The sequence below is a fragment of the Triticum aestivum genome, chromosome 6B (assembly GCF_018294505.1).
Source record: "Triticum aestivum cultivar Chinese Spring chromosome 6B, IWGSC CS RefSeq v2.1, whole genome shotgun sequence".
Lineage (NCBI taxonomy): Eukaryota > Viridiplantae > Streptophyta > Magnoliopsida > Poales > Poaceae > Triticum > Triticum aestivum.
This window is the reverse complement of record NC_057810.1, coordinates 643,166,809-643,174,567: the sequence shown is the minus strand read 5'-3', so window position 1 is coordinate 643,174,567 and position 7,759 is coordinate 643,166,809.

Below are 7,759 nucleotides of genomic sequence, written 5' to 3'. Positions count from 1 at the left end.
TTCATAAGAAGGGCAAGCCTACGACGCCGGCGACCTCCGTCCACCCGGAGGCGCAGGACAATTTGCAGGAGGTGCTTAATGGCACCTCCATCGATGAGGAACACCGCACTGTTATGAGTGCTGTGATTCAAAAGGTTCAGTTCGCAAAGAGCGGGCTGACAGAAGCCTGTACAAGTCTGTTAACAGGCTTTGAGGTATGCGTTCGAAACATATAAAAATGTTTACCGCATAGACAGTAGCCCCTGATGCTCGGCTCGGTGTTCGGAAAGAAAAGCCGAACTAAGGATCTAAAAAGATATACGCATGAGTCTAACATAAATGTGTCAATATGGGAATGCAGGCTGTGCTGCTGACCTCTGCCGCACTGACTGCGGAGGTCAATGCATTGAAGGAGAGCCTCGATCGGTCCGAGAACAAGCTCGGCCGTGCCAAGAAGTAGGTCGAGGACAAGGAGGGTATGTAGTACCACATGTAAATGTATATAGAAATACTTGGTTGCAAATAGTGACAGGACCAACGTAAATGTTGCAGGGGGCACGACCGAGGTGGCGACCCTGAAGGAGGCGGTCTCCAAGGCCAAAAATAGTGCGGCCTTGGAGCGCACCGAGTGAGAGAAGCAGGAGGCGCGGGTGGCATAGGTGCAGCAAGAGCTCCAGGCTCTCGTGGAAAAACACTAGAGTTTGGAGCGTGACTCAAAGACTCGAGAGTCCGAGCTCGCCTTGGCTCTTGAGAGTGCCAAAACCGCTAAGGCTGAAGCCCAGAAGGCCCTCCAGGAGATCGAAGCGATGAAGAAGATAGCGGCGGGTAAGGCATTCTTTATGCAAAGCAAGAATATAAAAGTAAATTATCTGTTACTTACCCGGATCCGGAGCTCTCCAGGAGCGTTCGCCGATCTGCCAAGTAGTGTGTCTGATGCTGCCGCGTTCTACCGAGCCGAGGAGGGGAGCTCGACGGAAAAGGTGTTCTGGTGTCAGTATGCTGAGGCCGAACATCCGGTGCCCCTGAGCGACCAGCTGAAGCAGCTGGTCGAGCTCCACAAGGTGGCCGAACAGGCCATGAAGGGCCTAATAGTTTGGCTGTGGCCTGGAGAGGCCATTCCTGGGAGCTACTTTGGTCTGGTGCGGTGGCTGGTGAACGTGTGTCCATGGATTGAAGTCATCAAGCGCTCCGTCTGTATTGAAGGTGCCCGTCGGGCCCTTGCCCGTGCTAAAGTGCACTTGGGCAAGCTGGACGCGGAGAAGCTTTTGATGGACACGCCACCGCCGGGCAAGGAGTATCGCACGCCCGAGATGTATTATAAGGGCGTCCTGAAGGGTGTCCGCCTTATAGCGGATGAGTGCTCCAAATATGTAATTTTTTAGTAGACTCGCATTTGTTATCCTGTGCGCTGAAAACTTTGTTCATATGCGCTGAGCAACGCTTGTTAATTTAAAATATTACCTTCTATGCGGCCGTTTATTAAATCTGAGAGATGCAAGTCGTTAGCTTCTACCCCCGTGCCACGAGTGCTGGGGTGTTCGGGATAAACCTGAGCGCTCTTGTTCCCATTCTTGGGTCCATCTACGGAGGCGCTCAGCACAACGAACAAGGCCATCGGACTTATAATGCTTTATCACTCTCACTTAGCCATAGAATTCTATAATTTTAAATTTCGGTGAAGCCCATAGTATTCGGAAGACCGAGTTTGGGGCGCTATCCACGCCTACGCCAGATGAATCCGGCTCCTCGCTTGAAGCGGCATAAGTCTTTAGGGACTCGAAAAACCTCGCGAACAGCGACCGGTCTCTCGCACTATCATGACGGTCAGTTTTAGCTTTCTCTACTGAGGTGTTAACCCAGCTCAACTGGGACAGGATCGCAGTAGTTCTCCCAGTGCTACCTTAGCCAACAGTGCGGAACGTAAGGTACCAAAACATGGGAGCCGGGCAAACCCAACTATTGACCCAAGACATGACTCGGAGCCGATGCATATAGTGCTATAAGTTTGGGGTGCCGCACTCATGAGAGTGTTCGGTCTTCTCACACCATATTATGGGGTGCTTAAGCCCCTGGTGTATTGGCCGTACCGAAGTGTACGGTTGCATAATGTCATGACTGAACATATTTGTATAAAAATAAATGAATACAACAATAGATAAGAGCTATGTATTGTTTATTAAAAAGAGCTGCTATGAAAGCAGAACGATACAAATAGTGCGATAAGCAAGGGATGGGATTATTTGACATGTCCCCCTCCATGGGCAAGTTGCGTGAATTTAAGTAAAACGGGTATTTAGCTCGTTATAGAGACCACCTGGACATTCGACGCGGCTTGTTCTCTCCCTGGCTGTTGCATCGTGTGTTCGGCGAGTGTATTGCCGGACAGGCCTTCCAAATAGTTGGGTCCTGAAAGTATATGAAAGAAAAGGAAACGGCAGAGTAGGGAGCCCCTAAGTGTGGTTGAGCCGCATTCTGGGCGTGCCGTAGTTGTGCCCCTCCCCTTATGCCCATGGTATTTTCAAAGCGTAGTTATGTACGTGTGGTACCGATAGCACCATCTGGCGAGGGCTGGGGTTGGGGCCGCACTGCTATGCTTGCTCGGAACGTGCCAGCCAACTTTGTTGGAGGTTGCTTCGGGCGCGCTTGACGTTGTCCGAACGTTTAACACCCGGATTGGGGAGTTGCCTTGAGAGGCTGCTCTGCACTTCCGCCGCCAGGGCCGCTGTGTGCTCCTCCGTTCAGAGAGAGCGTTCAATGTTTCCATTTACCGTAATGAATCCGCGAGGACCTAGCATCTTGAGCTTGAGATATGTGTAGTGCGGCACTGCATTAAATTTTGCAAATGCGGTTCGTCCGAGAAGGGCGTGATGGCCACTGCGGAATGGGACTATGTCGAAGATTAACTCGTCGCTTCGAAAATTATCCGGGGATCCGAAGACCACTTCGAGTGTAACCGAGCCTGTACAGCTAGCTTCTACACTTGGTATGACGCCTTTAAAGGTTGTCTTTGTGGGTTTAATCCTTGACGGCTCTATACCCATTTTTCGCACTGTATCCTGATAAAGCAGGTTCAGGCTGCTGCCGCTGTCCATGAGGACTCTAGTGAGGTGAAATCCGTCAATGATTGGGTCTAGGACCAACGCGGCGAATCCGCCGTGACTGATGCTAGTGGGGTGGTCCCTTCGATCAAAAGTGATCGGGCAGGAGGACCATGGGTTGAACTTTGGGGCGACTGGCTCCAACGCATAGACGTCCATGAGGGCACGCTTCCGCTCCCTTTTGGGGATGTGGGTTGCGTATATCATGTTCACCGTCCGCACTTGCGGGGGGAAGCCCTTCTGTCCTCTGTTGTTCGGCGGCCGGGGCTCCTCCTCGTCATCGCTACGCAGCCCCTTGTCTCTGGTTTCGGCACTTAACTTGCCTGCCTGCTTGAACACCCAACAATCCCTGTTGGTGTGGTTGGCTGGTTGTTCGGGGGTGCCGTGTATCTGGCATGAGAGATCGAGTATCCGGTCTAAACTGGATGGGACCGAAGGGTTTCTTTTGAATGGCTTCTTCCGCTGACCGGGTTTAGAGCCTCTGAATCCGGCATTGACTGCCGTATCCTCGGTATTGTCGTCATTAATGTGGTGCTTGTGCTTGTTGCGACGTGACCTATCATTGTTGTCCTTGGTGTACGAATTGCCAGGGCTCTTGGTTATGTTATTGCTACGAGCTAGCCAGCTGTCTTCGCCCGCGCAGAAGCGGGTCATGAGTGTCGTGAGGGCTGCCATAGATTTCGGATTTTCCTGTCCTAAGTGCCGGGCAAGCCATTCGTCTCGGATGTTGTGCCTGAAGGCTGCAAGGGCCTAGGCGTCTGGACAGTCGACTATTTGATTTTTCTTGGTTAGGAACCGTGTCCAGAATTGTCTGGCCGATTCCTCTAGCTGCTGGATTATGTGGCTTAGGTCGTCGGCGTCTAGTGGTCGCACATAAGTTCCCTAGAAGTTATCGAGGAATGCGGATTCCGGGTCCTCCCAGCAACTAATTGACTCTGCTGACAGGCTGTTAAGCCAATGTCGAGCTGGTCCTTTAAGTTTAAGCGGGAGGTATTTGATGGCGTGTAGATCATCACCACGGGCCATGTGGATATGAAGGAGATACTCCTCGATCCATACCGCGGGATCAATTGTGCCATCGTATGATTCGATGTTTACGGGTTTAAAACCCTCGGGGATTTGATGATCCATTACTTCGTTTGTGAAGCACAGTGGGTGTGCGGCGCCCCTGTACTGGGCTATGTCGCGACGTAGCTCGGATGAGCTTTGTCTGTTGTATTCGGCCTGACCGTATTTATCATATCCGGCGTGACGGTTATCGTCCCATCATGTGGGGTGCGCACGCGATCCGTAGATCGATCTTGTTTGCCTTGCCTTATCCTCCAATATGTCTCGCAGGTCTGTTGCGTTTCCCCGAGCTCTGGTATTTTTAGAGCGGCGCTGGGGTGCGGCTTGGATTGAGGGCCGAAAGGCCTCTCTGTCGCGGCCACGGGGTGGCCGATCAGGCGCGTCATACGCTGGTGATGTAGGTTTAGTTGCTTCCTCCTCTAGTTGGGGTAGCAGCCTGCGCTTTGGGTAACTCTTGGAGGGGCGTTTCGAGTTTATACTCTTCGGCCGCCAGGACTTCGGTCCATCTGTCGGCTAGCAGGTCTTGGTCAGCTCTAAGCTGCTGCTGTTTTTTCTTGAGGTTGCTTGCCGTGGCCATAAGCCTGCGTTTGAAACGCTCTTGTTCGACGGGATCCTCTGGCACGACGAATTCGTCGTCGCCGAGGCTTGCCTCGTCTTCGAAGGGAGGCATATAATTGTCGTCCTCGACCTCTTTGTCTGCCGCTCTCTCATGAGGGCTGGCTCCTTCGTCCTCCCATGCTGAATCCTGCTGGAGGGGGTTATTTTCGGCACTGTTCGGGGTGTTGACGTCTCCGGTGCCGGATTCACCGTTCTTGCTTTGGCGGGATTTAGAGCGGCACCGTTGACGTCGGCGCTTGGGTTGCTTCTTGGAGGGGTCATCCTCTGCTTTTTCATCACCATCCCCTGCTTTGGGGGTGTCCACCATGTATATGTCGTATGACGAGGTGGCCTTCCAGTGCCCTATAGGTGCTGGTTCTTGGTTGTCTCCTTCATCGGCATCCATACCATCGATGTCTTCGGAGTCGAAGTCGAGCATGTCGGTTATATCATCGACAGTGGCTACAAAGTGGGTGGTGGGTGGGTTTCAAATTTCCTCGTCGTCCGCATCCCAACCCTGCTGACCATAGTCCGACCAGGGCTCTCCTGACGAAGAGAGAGACTTTAGTGAATCCAAGATATCGCCAAAGGGCGAGTGCTGAAAGACGTCCGCGGCGGTGAACTCCATGATCGGAGCCCAATCGGGTTCATTCGGAAGGGGTGCGGAATATTCGGAGTCCGGAACGGAGTCCGGCACCTCGGAGTCATGGGCCCTGCAAAGGACTAGGCTGGTATTCGGCTCTATCGCCATAGAGATTGTGGCTCCTAGGGCGGCGTCCAGCCATTCGTCCCTGACTAGCGCAGTCGGCTCCGAGCTAATGGTCGGAGCGGACACCTGAGCGGCACTCTGGGCGCTGTCCGGCGGCAGAGCTAGATCATGCCCATCGAGACAGTGTGGCACGCTCGGCCATGGCTCGAATCCATCGAAGATCAAGTCCCCGCGGATGTCGGCCGTGTAGTTTAAGCTTCCAAACCTGACCTGATGGCCAGGGGCGTAGCTTCCAATCTGCTCCAGATGGCCAAGCGAGTTGGCCCGCAGTGCGAAGCCGTCGAATACGAAGATCTGTCCGGGGAGAAAAGTCTCACACTGAACCGCGTCGTGGTTGACGATCGAAGAAGCCATCGGGCCTAAAGGTGACGACATAGAGGAACTCTCAATGAAAGCACCAATGTCGGTGTCAAAACCGGCGGATCTCGGGTAGGGGGTCCCGAACTGTGTGTCTAGGCGGATGGTAACAGGAGACAAGGGACACGATGTTTTTACCCAGGTTCGGGCCCTCTCGGTGGAGGTAAAACCCTACTCCTGCTTGATTAATATTGATGATATGGGTAGTACAAGAGTTGATCTACCACGATATCAGAGAGGCTAAACCCTAGAAGCTAGCCTATGGTATGATTATTGTTCGTCCTACGGACTAAATCTCTCCGGTTTATATAGACATCGGAGAGGGCTAGGGTTACACAGAGTCGGTTACAATGGGAGGAGATCTTCATATCGTATCGCCAAGCTTGCCTTCCATGCCAAGGAAAGTCCCTATCCGGACACGGGACAAAGTCTTCAATCTTGTATCTTCATAGTCCGGGAGTCCGGCCAAAGGTCATAGTCCGGCCATCCGGACACCCCCTAATCCAGGACTCCCTCATGGGGCTTGGAGAGCTTCATTTTTGTCATCAGAGATTTTCTCATCTGGGGAGAAGAAATCCTGACTTAGAGTGAAGCCGTGTCTATCCTCTTTTTTAAACAATTCTTTATAGAAATCGGCAGCTATTTTCAACATCTCATTGATGTCAGTTGTGGTGCCATCTAGGCCATCTAGAGCATGAATCAGGGTCTTCCTTCTGCTCTGATTAGCTACAACATTAAAGTATTTAGTGTTCCTATCTCCCTCCAGGATTTCTTTATCTCTGGATCTCTATCTAGCCTTTGTTTCTTCTTTCAGCCAAATGGCATGAAGTTCCTTAAGGATGTTTTGCATCCTGTCATTCTCCACATTAGACAGATGTGCAGTTTCAGATCTGATGTCTAACATATCAAATTCTGTAGTAAGCTCATTCTTCTTCTTTCTAATACTAGCCTCTAAGTTTTTACTCCAGCCTCTAGAAAATCTTCTAAACCTTCTTACCTTTTCCTGCCACACATCTATAGGTTTAGTCATCTTAACTGGAGCAGCCCAGTTTTTTGTAGCTAGCTCTTTAAAATCTTGGTGTAAGAGCCACCATTTTTCAAACTTATAGCTAGATGCTCTAGGTGAGCTTCCCATGCCTGAATCCCAGAGCAAAGGGGTATGATCACTACCTGTTCTAGGGAGAGCTTGGGATGTACTCAGGGAAAAAATAGCATCTAGTTCTGTGGTACAAAAGATCCTATAAATAGTAGACATGACAGGATCCCCCTGGTTATTAGCCCAGGTGAATTTGCTACCTGACATCCTAATCTCTAATAAGCTCCAAATTTCTACCCAAGCATTAAACTTGTCAGCCCAATGGTGGTTTATATTACCATTGTTTTTGTCTTGCTGGTATCTAACCAAATTAAAGTCCCCCCCTATTAGAGTGGGAAGATGGTCATCTACAAATAAGCTATGCAACTCTGAGATAAAGTCATCTTTTCCCTCATCATATGGGGAACCATATACAGCCACTACTCTAATGCAGACATCACTAGTTTTAACTTTAAGATTACAAGATACTGAAAAATTGAGGGAGCTCCATTGCAGGATATCAAATATGTCTACATCTACTCCAACTAACACACCTCCTGCTGTTCCCACAGCAGGGAGGTGGTGCCACTGGAAGTTTTTACTACCACTAATAGATTTCAGGAATGAAGTAGAGAGCTCTTCTTTCTTAGTTTCTTGAAAAGAAACTATGCTAGCATTTGTTTTATTGAGAGTATCAACTATACATGGGTTTTTTCCAAGCGTAGTGATCCCTCTAACATTCCAGAAAAGACAGTTCATCTAAAAAGGACTTTCTTGGGGTGCTTGCCCCGCCCATGTTTAGAGATTTTGGTCCAG